The 20,735-nt window shown below is 47.8% G+C and overlaps 1 pseudogene; it reads right to left on the bottom strand.

Moving 5' to 3' along the window:
- Positions 1-362: 362 nt before the first annotated feature.
- LOC119463705 (juvenile hormone acid O-methyltransferase-like) lies at positions 363-13,876 on the bottom strand (annotated as a pseudogene).
- Between the last annotated feature and the right edge of the window lie 6,859 nt (positions 13,877-20,735).

Here is a 20,735-nt window from a genome sequence, read left to right as displayed (position 1 = left end):
AGAAACATCAGTATTTCTAAATAAAATTAGGATAGGATCATATGCGTTAACGATAATAACGACAGATAACGGTTGATAAAGGTCGAATCGAGTTTGATAGGTTTATAACCGCTGATAAGAGACGATAACGGTCGGATCTAGTTCGAGAAAGGTGATAACGACCGATAAGGGTTGATAAGTGTTTGTACTGGTCAGACCAAGTTTGATGAGATTGACCATGACACCGGGCTGCGTGGAGATGAGCAAGTGGAACAATGCTTACGCATACTTAGACAACTCCAGTGGAGTTTCTGCATGAATTTGCTTTTGTATAGGAACAGCAATACGAGCATGGATCGGAAATGCTGTCCAGTTGCTTATTTATTTATTTATTTATTTATTTATTTATTTATTTATTTATTTCATACCATGTTTTGTCAGAGATTGTAGAATTGAACATTATTTCCTCTGTCCAGGATGCCGTGACTCGAAGTGACGGCCGCATAACAGTCTCTCGTGAAGACAGGCCAGGAGCGCTTCTCTCCTTTCGCGAAGGGCTGCAACACATGAATGCTCTAATCACAAATTTTTGACGCCTTGATGATAAAAATGCGATATCGAGTACGATCTACGTCATGTGAGTGCATTTTCTGCGTCTCGTGTGTCATGTCTATCTGGAACTGATGCTTCTCCTCTTCCGGCAGCACGGCGAAAATCGGACTCTTCACCACGTACATGTCTGCGATACGAAAAGACAGAGAAGAAAAAATGGAAATATTTGATAAAGTCTTCTCAATCGAATGTTGAAAAGCATTTTTGGGCATTGCATTAAAGTGGATACAAATTGCCTCGAACGCATAGAGAGAGAAAGGCATTTAATAATGAAAAAAAAAGAAAACATGTATACATACTAAAAGGCAACCCTTGTGGTTTTTCCGGCGAGGTGCCAAGATTAGGTTAATTGTTTCGCTACTTAATAGCTAGAGCAGCAAGCTGCCGCACATCGCTTTACGGTGAGCAGCAGTCAGTCTTGGAAGGACTCAGTCGTTCATTGTAATGACTTAGTTCTGTGGCGCATCAAGGCAGATTCTTCGCTGTGAAACTTGAAATACCTGCATTTACAGTGTGAACTACTGATAGTGAGAGAGAGTCAGTGGCGCACCGACGGGGGGGTTCGGGGGTTGTAACCCCCCATCCTGAGGCCGAGTTAAGCCCCCATTTGTTTAACCCCGTTTCTTTCTTTGCGCCTTTGAGTACTGCAACTAAGATGTAAGACGCGCAATCATCTGCACACTCGGAAAAACTCATTTTTTGCCAATTTTCCATGAATAAATTGAAATTAGTGCTGTTCAGATGGTATTGGCTAACTGTCAACCCCTACCCCCCTCCCCCCTGGCAGAGATCCTGGGTGCGCTACTGGCGAGAGTTTTCTTTATTGCAATCATGTGTCGATGTTCAGAATCCCGCCCTGCAAATCGCATTCAACTAATTTCTCTGGCCAGACCAAGCATGGTGACCAGCCTGATCACACTTTTCATGGCTTCCGGCGTGCCCACAAAGTCCTTCAGGGATTTCTGTGGTCCCTTTTTTGTGTTGTTCTTGATCGAGATTGATCGTGACATCACGTTGGCACTTTGGAAGGCACCACAGTATTGCACCCTTATGCTACATTTTGGTGTAGCTTTCCCGAACTCACACTTCTTCCTCACTGGAATGGCTAACTCTCGTATATGAGACTACTATAACAGTTAGGTTACCATGCAGCGGCTCCTCTGCCACTGCACCTGCCTTGACGTCCAACACAAGCCTGTTCGGAGGACACACAGGCAACTGGACGGTTATACTTTCCAGAAGCAAAGCTTCTGGATACTTGACCGCATCCACCATCAATCCAGAAAGGTACGCCTGCTCTCGTGACTTTTCAAAAATCAATGGTGCCGAAAAGACACTTATTAAAACTCTGCGTCTACTGCTGTTAGAGTTAAGTATTTCTGTCTTCGACATCTCTTTTTATTGCGATAGCAATTATATGGACACTCCAGGCACATTTCTGTCGTTGGCGTCGCCGTGAGGTTCTGTATAAAGTCCAGGGGCGCTAAAATCGTCACCCCGCGCCGTATGCTGTATGTGGGAGTGAAAGCGCGCCAGGGTGAGCCGGCGAACTCGGCTCGAAGTCGCGCAAGCAAGCGCGGAAAGCAGCGGGAAGGTAACGCGTCTTCTTCCGTCGCACGCAGCGCTGCGGTGGGAGGGTAGGGGGGGGGGGTTCTACTACGGGCGTCCCGGGCGGCTGTGCGATTTATCTTGGAAGCCATCTACGGCGGGGGCACAGTCTGCCATGTGCTGTGTTTCCGCGGCTACGTTCGTGTTGATGCGAGACACAGCACAAAGGTCAATTCACTCGCTGCTGCTGCCGCCCTTCGACACTTCAGCCTTTCGACAGCAAGTTTCCGCGGTTATCGAGTGAGGTGTGTTCATGTCTGCTTGTGCGCGCGTGACACCGCGCTTGTTAATTTAGCTGGTATGCCTATGTTTACAAGTTTATATGGCCGATCAAGCTACAACCCTTACTTCGTTCAGGTGTCCACTAATTTGCTACCGCAATTGATGCTCCGTCTTTTGGGCGAAACTGCGACTTTTTACCTTTGATTCTCGCATCCACTCTCCCCCAATGGTGCGCGAAGCAGAGTCCCGTAGATCGTGAGATGAAAAGATGAAGACAAAGAATGAGCGCGCAGATATGAATCCACTACATTACAAAAGACGACGACGTCGAAGAGCGGCGAGTACGACGACAGGCGGCGCGAGTGAAAAAGATAAAGACAAATTGATTGAAACTGGAAAATCCAAGGAGCGCCCAAGTATCAACCACTGGTAAAAACGGAGCTCCGAAATTCACCAGTCAGAAAAGAATACAAGGGCCATGGCGGAAGAAAAGCGAGGCCCGTTGGTATAACGCGGAGGAGTTCCAGAAAACGATGCAGGAAGGTTGTCCGCCGAACACGAAGCTGAATAACGGCTGTCAAGATTCCGGACACGAGCCACCAGAGCTTCACCTGACCAGGGCAACCTCTGAACTCGTTCCTGTGCTTCGCAACAGCGCCAGGCCGTGGGCTTCTACACGAGCCCTGCAGACGCGTGTACCCATAAGCAGAGACCTCTCAGCGGAACAGGTGGAAGCGGCTGGAGACAGGGATGTTCTTGCTAGGCAGCTGCACGCGAACTCGGGCCAGTAGCCCCACCGCTCACATTCTGCCTACGGGCGCAGGCGTCCGCAGGCCTCGGGTAGAAGTCCGCGGCGTGGCGATGTTGCGAAGCACAGGAAGAGATTGACAGGTTGCCCCGGTCCTGGTGGCCAGCATTCAGCGAACGGTCTGGTGGCCTACCTTCTCGCTGCGCCGCTTCCTGGAACTCTTCCGCGAAAGCCAACGCGCCTCGTTTTTCTTCTGCCCTGGCCCTTCTGCCCTTTTCCGATTGGAAAATTTCGTAGCCCGTTGTTTACCGGTGATTGCTGCTTGAGAGCTCTTTGGATTTTCCCGAATGGATCATTTTCCTTAATATCCTTTACTCGCGCTGCGTGTCCTCGTGCTTCCCGCGCGTCGACGTCGTCGCTATTTGTAACACAGTGCACTCACGCCCCCCCCCCCCCCCCCGTATTCTTTGTCTTCATCTTTTCATCTCACGATCTACCGCACCTTGCCTCGTGCTTCACAAACGTCTCTCCCCCATGCAGGGTAGCAAACCGTAAGTCTGTCTTGTAAACCTCCTTGCCTTTCCATTTTTCTCTGTATTTAGTTGCCTCCAGATTGCGTATCCCGTAGAAATCAGTGCATCAGCTAGTTTATGCCTTTGTGACAATGTTTTTTCGCTTCTTCCAGGGGAAAGTGGAGAAGTATAAATGCCACATTTTATCCCCATAATCATGAGTCGTGATGGACTGTCAGTAAATTTGTATATATTACATAATTTTGCACTAAGTCGCCGCCGACTCCACTAAAGAACGTCAAGTTGATGGATAATGCAGTGTGCATTTTCTAGAGCTCGTTATTAATGAGTAAATAAGCATCAAATTACTGAATAGTCAAATGTGTTGCGTCTCACCATATAAAGCATTGAATAACTGACTCGGCTTTAGCTTTCGCCACAAGTGTTGTGAGAAAAAACACAGTAATAACAATGGTTCACGGAGGTGCTGTCATGTGTATAGCAGTACTGAGAACATTGATGTTAGATGGATACACTTTAAGTATGGAAGGGCTTCAATTTACTCAAAGTTGAATAGGAGTGTGCTTTTCCCCACCACTTGACAGAACCGGCGAAAACAAGTTGCCTACACAAATATATCCACCATGACTGAAGTGTTTGTGTTTTGCGACGCAGACTGAAAAATGCGATCTTGAAGATATTGTCAAACGCTAATAACGCAGTGGTAAGCATATAATCACGTCTCAAATTTTGAGGAAAGAAAAAAGAAGCTTCTGTTTATGAACTTACTAGTCAAGGTTTCGAAGCTGTAGTCATCAAAACCTGTAAACACGGGGAGTTCCAGTATGCTCGGGAAAAGTCCAGCTTCTTCCAGAATTGTGGAAATGTATTCAAGACACTGCTCGTAGTTCATGTCGTGCGTCTTTGGCATCACTTGCTCTACCAGCTGCACAAAGACAAAAAGAAAGAATTAGGAAAAAATCAAAGCCCCTTTCTTAAAGAAAGACAGCTGAACGCAAAGCTTTCTCCCATGCAAACTGAATCAAAGCCCAAAGCCAACGACCACGCAACGAACCCAAGAAATGCTGAGCGACGCGATGCGATCTATATGTTATTTTGATTGCTTGTTTAGGATTGTATTTTTTGAACGTTGATGTTGAATGAAGACACATTTCGCTAAGTTGCATAGCATTTATTTTAGACCATGTAGCCGTTGATTACACGCACAAACTCACACTTTCACGGATGACTCTACACTTGCACAGTATTGCCTTGTGATCGCTGTGGAATACAGTCAGAGGCTCTGCCGTTGCCGGTACACGGGATCGGCCGTACGGGCACAAGCGCGCGCGAGCTTACGTTCGCGTACGTGAGCATCTTCTGCCGTTCGCTGCACCCGTGGCCTACCCATGGTGACGGCCTGGAATGCATTGCGTGACGCGCGCAATGCAATGCAAAGATACAGTTCGTTTGGGTAGCGTGGCGTTGCAGTTTTCATTGTTCTTATTGGTACAACTGCGAATGTAAACTGTAGTGTTCTACGATACGCATGTCGTGCGCTGTTATTCTATTGTGTGTGCAGATGCGCAGTCGTTGATCTATTGTGCAAGTTGGCTTTCCTGAACTGCGTTTTCGGCGCTCACGGACGAATCAGTGAGACATAGAAAGGGTCGCTTAAAAAATACATATGATGGCCGCAGTCCGCTTTGCTATGTGTCACTATTTTTCTCTTTATTTTTTGTCAGACGTAGTCTAAGAGGAGGCCGAGACAAAAGGCAATCATAGCTCACGGGGTTTAGGTCTCATTTACATAAATATATAACAATTGTGCAATTAATCTATCAGTAGACAAGTTATGCACAACTGAAATAATTTGAAACAGTAGAATATTTAGTGCGAATTGATAATTTTAAACATGTGCATGCTATGTAGCTTTATTCGGTAAATATTGGACACACGCTCAGGTAAACCCAAACTTCCATGGCGGCAGCATTCCGGAAGCGCTACACTGGCGCGCTCTCGCGGCATGGCGAGGCACCAGATTAAAAGGGTCTTAAACAGGAATATCAATCTATGTCAGTAAAATGCAGTTAAGCAATCAGGAAAAGGTACATTCTAGCACTTGGAGGTACATTTCACGCCCACTCGCGTTCTAATCTGGCCGTCGCACCGGCGAAGTTGGCGCTAACTTGCCGATGCGTGCAACACCTTTCTCGGGTTCCCGGAGGGCAAGATGGCGCTGACATGTAGCATCAGCATCGCGCTCCCTCAACTCGGGGTCCGCGGCTCTTCGATGACGTTTCGCCTGAGCATCGGAAGCCTTCCCGATAGAATGGGCACGTCGACTACGAGACCTTTTCTCGAGTGCATTCATTCTGGATGGATTTCTATCAAATTTCTTCTAAATTAAATATATCCGTTACATATAAGACATTGAATTGCTCATACGCCCTTAAGCAATGATGGCTCATACCCCCGTAAACGCGGCCTCTCCATTACGAAGACAGAAGAGAAGTGAAATTCTACGCTGGAATGATTAGCGGTAACGCAGCCAGCTGTGCAATCAGATGACGACGACGAACGCGGGAGCAGTGGCACAAGCGCGTGCGGACCACCGTCCATATAAAACTCCGGTTTTAAGAGAGTCTATGATGAACCGACCAGGGCTGAATCGATTAGCGTGGTTGTCTTGTAACCCGGTGGTCGGTGGTTCGAATCCGCAGCCCGACGGGCAATTTTTATATAGAGTGATAGTTTTTCCGAAAACACCTACAAGGGCACCACCCTCTGAGGCAATACAAGCTTCGCCTGAAAAGCGAATCGTAGAGCTACGCGCGCGGCTGCGGCCAGGCAACGTTGAGCTCAGCAGACCGCTGTGCAGAGAGCAGCACAAGCCGCAGCTTGCCGTCGACGGCGGGCGGACAGTTCAGACTTCGCCACGAAAACCCTCAAGTGCGTGCTGCCGAAAATGGAACTCCTACGGAGCGACTCCTCCAGCATACTCTGCGACTGTGCTGCACGCGCCGCGCAGTTCTCTACCTTGATGTTCTTGTGTGTAATGAATATACGTCATCAATTTCAAACAGTTGCTGGGCCTCCCTAGCAGACGTAATGCATGCACACACACACACACACACACACACACACACACACATATATATATATATATATATATATATATATATATATATATATATTATATATAAGCCGGCAGATCCCACGCCCTGTGGGAATCGATGTTAGGCGAAGCAGTGTGCGGGGAGCCTACCAAGTTAACGAAATGACAATGAGAGCACCAAGATGTAGCAGGCTGCTTGATGACGTATACATGATACGCATGTCATGAGTCATCACAAGTGCCTTTAGCTACGCCGAAGAGACCTTAAAGCGAAAGCCTTAAGCCTGTTTCACATGCAAGCAAAAACGCTCGCGATTCCTGCCGCCGCAGCACAGAAACCTACTTCGAGCGGCGGCGACAGCACTAGCGGCTGGAGCAGCAACGTTCGAGCAAGTTGAAATTTCATCACGGCGGTAGGGGTGCCAGCGCGGCAGCACCAGCTTCCGAACCAATGACTGCCCGCCTCGCCACTTGACCAGTGAAAGACTAGTGCGGGAAAGGCTGCGCATACGACGATATTCGCAGTGGTGTAAAATGCGCGGCGGCAATGCATGCGAAACGAAACCTCGCGAAAAGCTTCGCAGCGCCGCGCCACTTTTCGCTTCATTCGCTCAGTCGCTTGCATGTGAAACAGGCTTTGGTCATGCTCATGACTATGACTTTGACCATCAACCTATAGCCTTTTCCTTCGCTTAGTACCAGATCCGATCTCATTTTATTGATGTCCACGTCCGACCACATTCCAGCGGTCTTTTTATTGCGATAGCAATTATATGGACACTTCAACCGGATTTCTGCCGTCGGCGTCGCCGTCGCCGTCGCCGTGAGGTTCCGTATAGATAAAATCTTCACCGCGCGCCGTATGCCCGAGCGGAAGCGTGCGGGGACGCGCGCTATCACGGAGAGCGAACGCACTCAATCTCCCACGCGCAAGCAACGAAGCGGGAAGCCAGCGCCGGAGGGAGCGGGGGGGGGGGGGGGGGCACTTCTACTGTGCCAACAACCGCGCTCGTCGCTTGACCGCACGGTCTCTTATCTCTCCCACGCGCAAGCAAGGAAGCGGGAAGCCAGCGCCGGAGGGAGCGGGGGGGGGGGGGGGCGCACTTTTCCTCTGCCAACAACCGCGCTCGTCGCTCGCCGCACCGTCTCTTATCTCCACACGGCTCTGACCTTTATGCACTGTGCATTCGCCGCTCAGTTTCTGTGGAAGCGATAGACCGCACGTACCTTCGCCCGCTGCAGCGTATGGGCTTGCTGCCAGCGTTTTGACAGTCGTTGTCTGCAGTCATTCAGTGTGATCTATTCATGTTTGTTTGTGCGCGCTCACACCACGCTTGTTCATTCAGTTAGTAATAGTCGGGCCACATTTTCCAACGCACGCTACACATGTAATGCTGTCCGGATCGGCAGTGCAGCGCTACAGGTGTGTCCCTTCGCACGCGCGCTGCCCACGGGAAGCGCTTCTCATCAACACCACCGTTTCACACGCGCCTTCTCGTGGTCATCGAGTCTCTCTTCATGTCGGTCTACTTACGCCGCAGCACACCTGCTTACTTAATCAGCTCATGTTTACTACAATTCATATTGCTACCAAAGCCGCTCACCTTACTTCGTATGACATTGCTGTGTTGCTATCGCATTCATTGCTTCGCCCTTAGGGCGAAACTGTGACATTTTTTAGTGTAAATCGTCTTTCGCTGAGTCATTGTCATTTTTGCTGAGTCATGCTCGTGACTATGACTTCTACCACCATCCTTTAATGTTTCCTTCACTTAGTACCCACGTCAGAACCCATTTCAGTGGTTTTGATGTGTTAATATTTTTTTCGCTCCGTCATTGCCATTTTTCCTGAGTCATGCTCGTGATTATGACTTCTAGCATCATCCTTTCGTGCTTCCTTCACTTAGTACCCACGTCAGAACCCATTTCAGTGGTTTTGATGTGTTAATCTTTTTTTCGCTCCGTCATTGCCATTTTGCTGAGTCATGCTCGTGATTATGACTTCTAGCATCATCCTTTAGTGCTTCCTTCAATTAGTACCGACGTCCGAAGCCATTTCAGTGGTTTTTGAGTGTTAATCTTTTTTGGCTGGGCCATTGTCATTTTAGGCTGTTGTTTCATGACCTACATGATACACATGTCATGACCTATCATTTATGTTCGTCATCCACTGTTATACAATGCTAATTTTCGTACATACCAGGTTCACGAAACGGGCATGAGAGCCCGAAGACGTAGGCCGCTAGACAGATAGATAAATATATATATAGATAGATAGATAGATAGATAGATAGATAGATACTGTCACAGTAGCAAATGTTCGCCAATAAATGCGTCGCATTCTATATATACTTGTGTACGCAGGCTTATAGGTTACATACGGGTGTGCATTATGCTTTCCGTTGATTACTATATTGTGAGATGTCCAATACTCTGACATTTGTGCAGCCTCTACCATAAGTCTGGGGGCAAGAATCACGCCAGGCGTCATAGAACTTCATTTTTTCCCTCCAGCAAGAATGTTACTGTCTTGTTACTCTAAGTGAAGATGGTACTGGTCATAAATGGGCTTAAATGCCACTGACGCTCGATACTTACTTGCGAATACTTGCTCCAGCGCTCCAGTTTAGCAACGTTTCGGTAGACGTCGAGAGGCTCGAGAGAAGCGGAGAACATTAGAAGGCACTCCCCGCGAGGCTTCAAAAGCCTTGCCACGTTCTTCAGCGCAATCCGCTTGGTCCCGCACCCAGGTGAGAGTGTTAAACGAGTACACCCGGTCGAAGAGGCCATGCTCGTCGATAAAATCGGCCACGTCTTCGTAACTGACGATGTCCAGTTTCCCGTACTCAATCTTTTCGTGATGCGAATGCCGAGCGGCGTGCTCCACCATCTTGGGCGACAAGTCGACGGCGACGATGCGGCGGCATGGCAGGCATCGAGGCAGCAGCTCGTCTCGCGTCAGGTCGCCGATCCCGCAACCAACGTCGAGGAACTGCTGAGTCTCGTCCGGTTCACACCGGAACACTTTCTGGGAAAAGTCCAGCAGCCACTTGCTGAACTTTCTCGAAAGTCGTTTGTCGCCCACAAATTGGTCCGGTTTGAAGACATTGACGGCACTGGGGTCACCTAGCAAGATGAGTAGAAAGAAAGGCGCGTAAAACGCTTATGCTAAAAGGATGCTAAATACTATACGAAATAAGCATACTGTCACACGGTAGCAATGGTGCAGAACCGGGCAGTCAAAACTACGAATAAAAAGAACTAACAATTTATTGGCCGTATGCATGCCCAGAAAAGCAAGTAACACACAAGCATAACGATAGCGCCGAGCACAGTCATCGGTCGTCAAAATCGGATATGCCGCCCAGGCCATAGCTTCCTCTATTACTCATTCCTATGTCAGTCACGTCGGCGCGGAGCCGCTCTCAGTGCCGCTCCGTCTTTCAAGCGCATTCGTGCATGGCAGTACTGTCTTATGACTGGGCATAGGTAACTTTACAGGGTAGATATAGGAGATCTTAAGGAAGAGAAAAAAGAATAAGGTGACAAGAACAATATGCTAAACAGATAGCAGTCTACAGATTACTTGGTTAACTCAAGCATGCTAGGGGCCTTTTTGCCGGCTTCCCGTTTCGGAGGTATTGCCAATATATCGTCATCTTCTTGTGGACTACAATACATATGAGGTGATCTGAGGAATTAGGAAAATTGTAATGGTGCCAGCGCTAACGTTTTCAAATGCGGTGCTGTGCTTTAAATACAAAAAAAATGTCGGGGTTGGAAATTAATTTGAAGTCGGTGGACCGACTGGGTTTGGGGCCCTCTGTAAAGCCGTAAATGAGGCAGTGCAAGTTGACTTGAGCTGGGCCTTTGAAGTCAGAGAAGCGCCGAGCAAAATTAGTATTGAAGAAACACTGAGGAACATAGATGAAAAGAAAGGGCCGGCTAAACTGCAGTGATATCTCTGCATAAGAAGCGTGGACGCGGGATGGAGGAAAAGGTCAAGAAAGTTGGCGACCAAGCACAGGGTAATTGAAGCAGGGATGGAGCTTAGGCGAGCCTGTGGGAGGGTGGACGCCGAGACTTCCCAAGATACGATAGGATTGCCATCGGTTTGATCGAAACGCTGGGCACCAAGACGTGGATTCTGTAGGAGGCGCAGGTGCCGGGAGATTGGGGACTATGCATTGTGAAACCACTGGACGAGGGATCGGGAGACAAGCGTGACTTGGGGAATAGCAGACCCTTAGCGGTGACGCCTGCCCTGTACAGGATGGCAATGCAAGTGCTAAAGATCCTTCTCGAACGGTGGGCCGAGAGCAGATGCGTGCTTGACGAGCTGCATGGCGGTTTCAGAGTGGATCGACGCATTGAGGACAACTCCTACGTCTTGTTTAGTGCATGAAGGTCGATATGCAAAGGACCAACCCTCTCTATGCGGACTGCTCTAATTCTATATCCATATATCTATATCTATGTCATACCTAGTTCATTGGAACTCAGATAGACTGCACTGCAATTGTACATTGCCAGCGGGATGAAACTGGCTGCAGTTTAGAAGCCATCTTTAGTGAAGCTTTCTTTGTGGAGTCTGAAGGTGCGCAAGGCCAGCTGATACAAAATGCAACAGTTGCACGTAGCCCCCGCTACAACGTCTATCACAATTTCATATAAAACGGCTTGCACAGCCTGATTTCACTTTATATCATTTATATCCTCCTTAAGGGCCCGAAGGCATTACGTGAAGGGGAATTCAATGCAACGTGAAAGTAACAAATGGAATAAAGTGGTAAAACACAGTATGATGTGCTTAGAATCGTAAATAAAAAAAGTCACATTATACTGTGAAAACAAACTTCAAACAAAAAAAGAACACAAAAGCGATAAAAGTAATAGTTTTTGCCATTTTGAGAGTAATTGTCTTGCAATTTGGATCTCCCACCTAAGAGAGCCTTATCAGCTGTTCAGCTACGATAATGAAATTCTGGGTTTTATCGAGCTAAAACGAGGATTTGATTATGAGGCACAGCTTAGGGAGGGACTCCGGAATAATTTTCACCACATGGGGTTCTTTACAATGCAGCCAATGCATGGTACACGGACGTTTTTTGAATTTTGCTCTTCTAAATCCTGCCGCCGGGGCTACGATATGATTCCGAACCGTCGGGCTTAGCAGCGCAGTGCCATAACCACTACGCCACCACGGCGGGTATTTTTGACCTACAATAACAGAATTGGTAAAGAACCCGAAGCATTAGATATATAAAAACTACCTCTCCGGATTTTAAATACAGGTGCCGTCTGCAATATTGTGTTTCGCTACAGTGCTTAAATGATCATAGCATCAAAGCCCTCAGTCATCTTGAGGTGGGATCTGCCAGATATTTAACAGCGGAGCTGTTCATTGTCGACCGTTCGCTGTCTGTCCGGCGTGACGCAGGTCACGTGAACAGGAGAGGATGAGAACCGTGCCGGGGGAGGGAAGGTCACGTGACCAACAGGGGAGGAGAGGTGCTCTGGGGGAGGAGGCGACCGATGAGAGGCCTCGCTGGGCACGCGGAGGAGAGACGATAAGAGAAGGCTTTTCTGTACGGCGCACCCTTTCGGATAACGCGCAACGCGTATAGCTGCTGCCGACACCGTCCGTGTTTCCTCAGACACGCCGAACACGCGTGGTGTCCGTGGCTGCAGCCGTTGCCGCTGGCGGCGGCTCGGCAGGTTTCGACCAGAGAACTGGACACTCGTTGAGTAACGTCGGAAGTCGCTGGCTCTTCTCGCCTGGCAAAGTTCAAAATAATATAAATTCCTGTTTTATATCTGTGTTTACTTGTGTTTACGCTATTGCATCATGTGCAACACATGCGCATGTAACACTCGTAACACTCGGTGTAACTAACACAGCTTCCCTGTTCGACCATCTTCACGGAGTGGAAGGCACGGTAATTTGGTTTTATTAGTGAGACTGTCCCAACGTTAGCGTTAAGTTCACTCGGTCAAGACATCAGATAATATTTGTTATTCGGTTCATTTTCGAAGCTCATTTTTCTAGAAAATTCGCGTTCGACTAGATTGGCAATATTACGCTACTCGAGCACCCGTAACTTGACGAGATGCCTATGCGCAGCAATGTCACGAAGACAACATAAAATAAGCCGTTGAGTACCACGCAATATTTCATAAGATCACTGCGGTGATTAGAGATACCTATCAGGTGACGTTGAACGTACAGGCTTTCATTGTTTTACTACGTGGTGCACTTTGCTGTGTTGGTATATTATAGCGGTGCACTCACTGGGTACCTACTTCTCGGTCAAACGTCTGTTCGATACAGAAACTATTCGGGACAGCGCGCCAACGGTGACACCTGAAAAAAAAAGAAGTTTCGCTATTTGGGAAGTCATCAGGACCACGGGGGGTGCAAAGTCAATCCAACCGCCCCTCCCTTCTTCCTCCGGAGTTTATAAAAGGCATTGCAACCCCATCACAACAAAGGTGATATTTACCTTGTATACTCAGTTTCATACCTAGCGTGCAACAGTTTGCAAACTACGCAAGAGGTTCGGTAATCGAAATGTATAACTCCGCGCGTTTCATGGTCATGTCTCGTGGACGAACATATTGGCGTAAACCCAGCGTGAGCCTGCGCGTTAGGCGTCGGGACGGGTTGCAAATGAGAAAACCAAAACGGAAAACAACGAAAAGCAAAATTATGTAAGACGTTCGTATAATAAAGTTCGTCCACTTGTAATCCGCAAAACGATTTGCATTTATTACTCAGCCTAAATAAAGAACAATTACACGAACTTGCGCGTAAAAAACCCCGAACGATTTTTTTGTGCGAACGTAGCTACAGTGGGGAGTCTTGCTAGCCTCGATAGCTTTGCTAGCTATGAAAAGGAGTATTTGGAGAACATACCTTGGACCTTGACAACAGGTTGTGACATAGCTCTTGTTGAAGCAGATCAGATTCCTTTTTCAGATATCCCTGGGAACCTGTATAATCCAATAGATCGAGAATCTGCGCCAGGAAGAATAGTATTGATTGTGAAGCAGTCGCTTTTCACGTCAGCTCAGAAAGTCCTAGAAGCATTTGTAATGTTGGCACGACCACCATTTTTCCCCTTTTAGTCGACGCATCAAGCACGTGCTGTTGAAGCTGGTTTTTTTTAACACAACTGGAAGTTTTACGACGCAGCTGCTTTATAACAAGGACAGCGATGTTGTACACTGCACACACTGTTATAACGGGCGTTAAGGGCCCCGTGTCACAGAAAATCCGGCGTTGGTGTCGGCTTCGGCGTAAGCATCGGCATCCGTGGTTGAGAAATTCATCCCCAACCACGCCGACCACACAGGCGCTCCGCGTGGGGCAAGGTGTTAGCGAACAAAAATTGAATTTCTCAAAGTAAAATTCATCAGAAGAATCGTAAAGTACGACTTAACTAAAACATACAGACATGGTAGCGTCGGATTGTAATTTGAAAATACGAGCAAAAAGCCTAATAAGCAGCCAGGGATCAAGCAATCAACGCTCACGCAACAATTTTATTGCTCATTTCGAAACCTTTTCGTCCCTTTCCCTACCTGCCACGGCAGCTTAGTGTCTGTGACTTTGCGCTGCGGAGCTCGGGGTCGCGGGTCCGATGCCGGCCATGGCGTTCACATCACGATGGGGGAGAAACCCAGAAACGCTTTTGTACCTTGATTTGTGTGCACGATAAAGAATCCCCGTGGTCAAAATTATCCGGACTCCCCCAGCACGGTGTGCCTCATAATCAGACTGTGGCTTCGGCACGTAAAACCCCAAAATTTCATTTTAATTTATTTCGCTGTCTAGTGGGACCATTCATCCTTTTTTGCGCGTCTCTCCCTCGCACAGAGAATATTCCCTGTAAACTACCTGACGACCTCTGTCGTCATATCCTGAGCAAAAAGCTCCAGATGCTCAGTTCTGTGAGCTTCTTGTCCTCCGATATCAGTTGAAACCTCGACACTAGCGTTGCTAGGTCTGTTACTGTCAAAATAAAGTTGTGGTCGGGTCACCTCTCCACTTGCTGCTTCACAATCTGCTTATAAGAGAACAGAAAAAATAGCACTCTTGCCTCTAATTTCATGAGGTGATACGACAGCTGGCGTTATATTATGAGGAATAAGTCTGGCAATGTTCCTTGCGGCATCGGCTCTCGCAAATATTCCCAGATGCGCGCGAGCGATGTCCGTTCCGGAATAAAAGCTTTATTCAGTGACGGCTAAAGCCCGAGCCGTCGTCGCTTGTGTATGTAGCGCTCCCCCGGCGTTGAAGTTGTCGTCGTTGTGGTTGCCTCCATCGTATCACACGAACTTACGAGGGGGCATTGGCCAAGTTTTGCAATGGAAACATAATGAAATGCCCCCTTCCCGCTCAGATGTTTGTATGTATTACTTGTATTTAAAAAAAATATTATTTGGTACAATGGAGAAGCATCGTTGTTTTTTCTTCCTCCTCATTTCTACCCGGCCTTTCGGTTTTAATGAATGGCTTCGCTCAAAATTTTTTCCCACACTTGCTCACTCAAGGAAAAGCTGCCGAGCATAGCATCATAAAAATACGTAGAGCTTTGTCTGCTAATCATTTAGGCTACCGGCGCCAGCGCGCCTTCTCCAAAAAGTGTTTTCTGTTGTAACATCGGCGGAGAAGTTGGGAAGTAGCCTGTCTCCTGGATTGTACTCCTTGCAGATGCACTGCGGCATTGGATTCTTTACGAGTTTCTTGCTCATCGGCATTACCAGGATGATATAGCGAAGTGAAAATTTCACCTGGACGCGATAAACCCTTAGCATCCACACAACGCCCGTGCTTGGTATAGTTGGGCTACTTTTGTGCGCCACAGTGACTTTAAGAGTACAGCGGTGACGGTGCATACATTGTCTAGGCCACAGCAGCGCCATATGCTGCAGCTACGATCAAGTGCGCATCGCCGAGTAGCTCTTTAGAGCATTTCAAGATGGCGGTGTGCGCAGTGAGAGCCCCCAGCTGACACAGCAATTGAGTTCAGCGCTGAAAGGTTCATGAAGTTTGCTGACTTCTTTTTTTTTTTTTGCTCGCCTGGCATATGTCATGTTACCTTAAAACAGCGTGAACCAATCTTGGCTTTTTTGGGGCAGGGAAATTACCCCAGTCAGGGACGGAGACAGGTGAGACTGCCATATATAATGTGAGGGTTACTTTTTTCATGTTTTCTTTCTTTTTTAGAGTACAGACGTAATTAAAAGTTTCACTGCAGAAGCAGTTTATGACTATAGGTTACCCTCAAGATTGTCTTCAGATGTTCCTGTGAACCAGTTAGCTCTAATAGGTTCTGTGCCTTAAGAAACGCTGCCGAGTGTAAAATATTCCCTATACGTTAGTTCTGAGTGTGTTCAACCCTTTCAAATAGCAGTAATATTACAGCGTTTTTTTTATCCCCTTCTAGCCTTAGATCGAAATGCGTGCAAATGGACCTGGAATTTCAGTACTGGAAAGACACAGCTGCTATAAAAACAACGATGCGAACTTTCCAGAAGCTTTTCGTTTTGTTTAGTCCCTAACCCACTTGTCACTTTCCTGTACGGGGTCATTTCATTCGTTTTTCGTGTGTCTAAACCAGGCGGTTCAAGTTTAATGCGAACTAGCTCACAGATGTATTTCTCGCTGCAAGCACCCGGCCGGCACGATCAAAGGCCGGATGCTGGATTCTGAAAAACTGCTTTACCACAATAAAAGTTCAAAGCTCTGCACATTGTTTACTGCATCCGTTCATCCGCCGTTTCTTTTGTGTCTGCTTTGCCGTGTCATCGTGAGGCGTTGTCGTTGTTGCAGCAGATGAAGTCAAACACGCATGAATCGCTTTATTCTGGTAACTTTCATTCTTGTGGTTAGATGGCTAGCTGAGTATACGGCAACATTAGAAACATCGTATTCTCATGACTTTACACTTCTCGCACCTACGAATTTTCAGGAAGGTTTCAACTATATTTATTGATTTAGTTTAATGTTTCTTATAAGAGCCAAGAAACATTCCATAATAAGAAACGCACAGGAAGAACGAGGTCATTCCGCGTCATTTTTACTCAAGCCCACTTTGATATCCCACAAAAAAAAACAAGAAAGCATTCTGTTGTTTAGACCTTTAACTTCGGCGTCCATAATCCGATATCCAGCGTATAAATTGGTCAGACACCGGATCGTCCCTCTATTTACATGTACCTACAAGGTAAGAATGTTTGTTTCAAGTCGCACATTGAATTGATTTTGCAATAACTGACCACAGAACGCGTTCCTAACTTCCTTTTTCATCGCCGTGTAGAAGATGCTGATGCTCACTTTTTAAGCAAAATTGTTGCTATGCGACGCGCCCAACCTGCCAGGCGTTTCATGCACTCAGTTGCACAAATTGTTTCGGCTTCTTCTTGAATGCGTCCGTGGTCCAATGGTTAGCGCTTCAATGGTTATCTGCTTAGGGGGAGCGCGTTCGAAACCGACAATCGGACAATTTATGTATTTATTTAATTTATTTTGAGTGAGAACTAGTGGCATCTAGTGTCCCAAGTTGACCAAAATGGCCGGAAGCTGACGAACCGTTTATGGGGGGAAGAGGCAATGAAAGATATCGCTTTCCAATTCTTCCTAACTAATTTGAACTAACAGAATTTTCTACTTACGGATGAATCTTTGCACAAAACAGTTCTTTACTTTGCCACTATCGTTTTAGCAAAAAAGTCGCAAGTTTCGCCCGAAAGGCGAAGCATCGATTGCGATAGCAAATTAGTGGTTAGCTAAATGAAGTACGGATAGCGGTTTTATCGCCCATATAAACTTGTAAACATAGGCATACTAACTAAATTAAGAAGCATGGTGTCACGCGCGCACAAGCAAACATCAACATATCTGACTTTATGACCGCGGAAACTCGCTGTCGAAACGCTGGAGTGAGGAAGCGCAGCAGCAGCGAGCGAATTGACCTTCGTGCGGCCCTGAAAGCCGTGAAAGTACAGCGCATGGCGGCCTCTCTCTATCAACACAATCTACCCTCACCCCCCCCCCCCCCCGCCCAACCGGAGCCCTGCTTGCGACGGATGACGGCGCGCTCCTTCCCCGCTTTCCTTTATTGCATGCGCAGCGCCGTGATCACCGGCTAACCCTCGAGCGCTTTCACTCGCGCATACAGAATACGGCGCGCGACGACGATGTTATCGCCCTTGGACTTTATGCGGAACCTCCCGGCATCGCCAATGGCACAAATGCGCCTGGAGTGTCCAGATAATTGTTATAGCAATAAAAATAATTTTGAATACAATCGGCATTCTTAGGATACTTCACGCACTTTCCGCGGAGTATCTATGTCTATAGCCGTTTTCCCGTCAACTTCGGTCAATGGGAATGGGTAGTGCATTAGTGAATGGGTGGCTTATCGTGCTGCTCTTTGACAGAACGAAGTTCGAAACCAACCGTCGTAGTAACTACATCACTGGGGTGTCCAATGCTGGGTATGTGCCCCTGCTCAATGAAAGTCTGTGATGATAACTTCGAGCAATCGGTATGTGCTACTTTGCTGCCGTTCTTCAATGAATCTCTTTGAGGGCAACTTGCGTGAAAGAGATTGTGCCACTGTGTATGTGTCGTACTTCATTGACAAAACATTAAGCAGATGCCACGCACTGTGGTAATTACTATAAGTGAAGCTACCAGTAGCGTTCGCGTTAATTGTCGGTAACTGGCGGGGATGTTGTCGAATGCTTAAGTTATTGAGTGCTTGGGGCAATACGTGTGTGTTGAGGTGATGTTGCCCTTGCGTGCACACATAGTCCTCAAAACACAGAGTGAGGTATGTTTGCTTGAGGCGTTGTTGTGGGCCGCTCTTTCTAGCCTGCGAGAAGGTTAGCACTGTCATTGCCTCCCACGACGCATCGCTTCGTGGCAGAAGTGTGTTAAACTTTAATTCAGCTATGGTGCTTTACGTTACAGAACTACAGTCTGATTATCCGGCACGCCGTAGTTGGGTACTCCGGAATAATGTTGACCACCTGGAGCTCTGTAACGTGCACCTTAATCTCAGTACAAGAGCATTTTCGCATTTCTTTCCCGTAGTAATGCGGCCACCGCGGTCGGGTTTGAGCCCGCGATCTCCAGCGGCGCCACAGAGACTAATGGCGAATTGCCATGGGGAGAACAGGAGCACTCAAAAGCACGCTGAAAGTGCTCGTTCCAGAGGCGACGTGTTTCAGTGGTCGAACAGGAGTGGGAAAGCCGTCATCCAGTGGTAGAACAAGAGCAGTTTCGCTGCGCCGAGAGCAGCCGGGAGCAGTCCGGACTGCTTTCGCCTGAAAAGCGGAGTACGGAGGAAGTCACGTGACTTAAACCGTCATATCCTCCTCATTTCTTTTTATTTTGCTTCAGCCGGTGCGCACGGCGGCAATGGCGGCAGTCAAGCGTAGTTGGTGTTTTGGCACCGCTGTTTTTGACGTCGGTGATACGAGTGAGCTTCGCAGCGATTTAGCGACAGATCCTGGCATTTCTAGTCCGCTTTGCTTCTCGTTGGATGCGCGGGGGACAGCGGCAGCAAAGCGTCTTCGCCTTGCTGAAGTGCTTGAGACGCTCGACGGTGACAGCAGCGAAAGCTGCTGGAGCTCAACTTCAGATTCAAGTTGCAGTTTCAGATGATCTTCGCAGGCCGAAACATTGTGGGATGCGTCGGCGCTGCACTAAAGTATGTAGTACGTGGCCGCAAACGGTGACAGCGTTACGCCCGACAGATTAGAAGACGATCACGCGTGTTTTGCTGCTCTCCTGCAGAGAATAGTGGGACGTCGATTGCTTTAGTCACATGGTACATTTCTCCTCACACGTCCCCCTCCCACCTGCTCCCCGAATGCACGCCGTATTCCAGTGGCGGGTCGAGTGTCCCTGCTCTCACTGCGCTGTCACCCAACTCCGCACTGCGCGGCGCCCTGCTTCCGTTCTCCCTATGGAATTCGCCATAAGATAACGCGTCGTGTACACAACTGTTGATTTGCTAAGCGGCCGCTTGCGTAGTGCCGTCTTGACGCCGCAGTGCTTTGCTGCAGCTTTGCTTCTGCATCCCTTGCGTCAGTTCTCCGCCGCTAAATTTGCATGATGTTTGTATTGCACTAATTGCAGAAACGTACCGTACCGTAATATGAATTGACATTTATACACTTAGTTTTAAATGAACAAAATAAGGCTGTTTCCTCCTCCTCAACTGTTTCCACGCGTGGTAATTCACGTTCCTTTATTCAGAGAGACCGCAAACGACAAATGCTCTCACATGACGTCACAATGCCACTCTCCCGCATCGTGTAGGCGAGCTGCCAGCAGCGAAAAATGGTCAAGCTGTTCACTCGTTTCGCGACTACCTCGGTGACTGAATGGTTAGGGCCATCTGGTTCTACCTGTTCCCTACCTCCTCTCTCTATTCCCTCTCCGGACTGTAGCGCGTGAGCATAAACGCAAACCCTGAAGGTTCTGCGATGGTTTCGAGAAAAAAAAAGGAATTGTGGCGACTCCCAGGGAGCTCCAGAAGGTATTGTGGCCTTGCTCCTTCCAGACAAGGCATGCTTTTTGACACCACCTGTCTCTTCTCCTGCACTCCCTACCATGCGCTCTCAACCACCTTCCGACGCAGCAGCAGTGAAAAATTCGAAGTAAAAGGCAAAGAAAGCCCCCCCCCCCCCGTTACAACCCCCCCCCTTAATATATTTAAAATTTATCGGACACTCGACGTGATCGAATCCGCACCACACGCGGATTTCGCGGCATCGCATGTGGATGATGAAGTCTGGGCACTAGGAAGCATGAAACAGGACACCAGCTGCATACATGTTTCGGCATTGTCAATACGCTGTATCACTATATTTCTTCAATGATATTCGCATTAACGTCGACATTAATCGTGAGATA

The sequence above is a fragment of the Dermacentor silvarum genome, chromosome 9 (assembly GCF_013339745.2).
Source record: "Dermacentor silvarum isolate Dsil-2018 chromosome 9, BIME_Dsil_1.4, whole genome shotgun sequence".
Taxonomy (NCBI): Eukaryota; Metazoa; Arthropoda; class Arachnida; order Ixodida; family Ixodidae; genus Dermacentor; species Dermacentor silvarum.
Note: the sequence above shows the minus strand (reverse complement) of the source record. Positions and strands in the feature narration are given on the sequence as shown.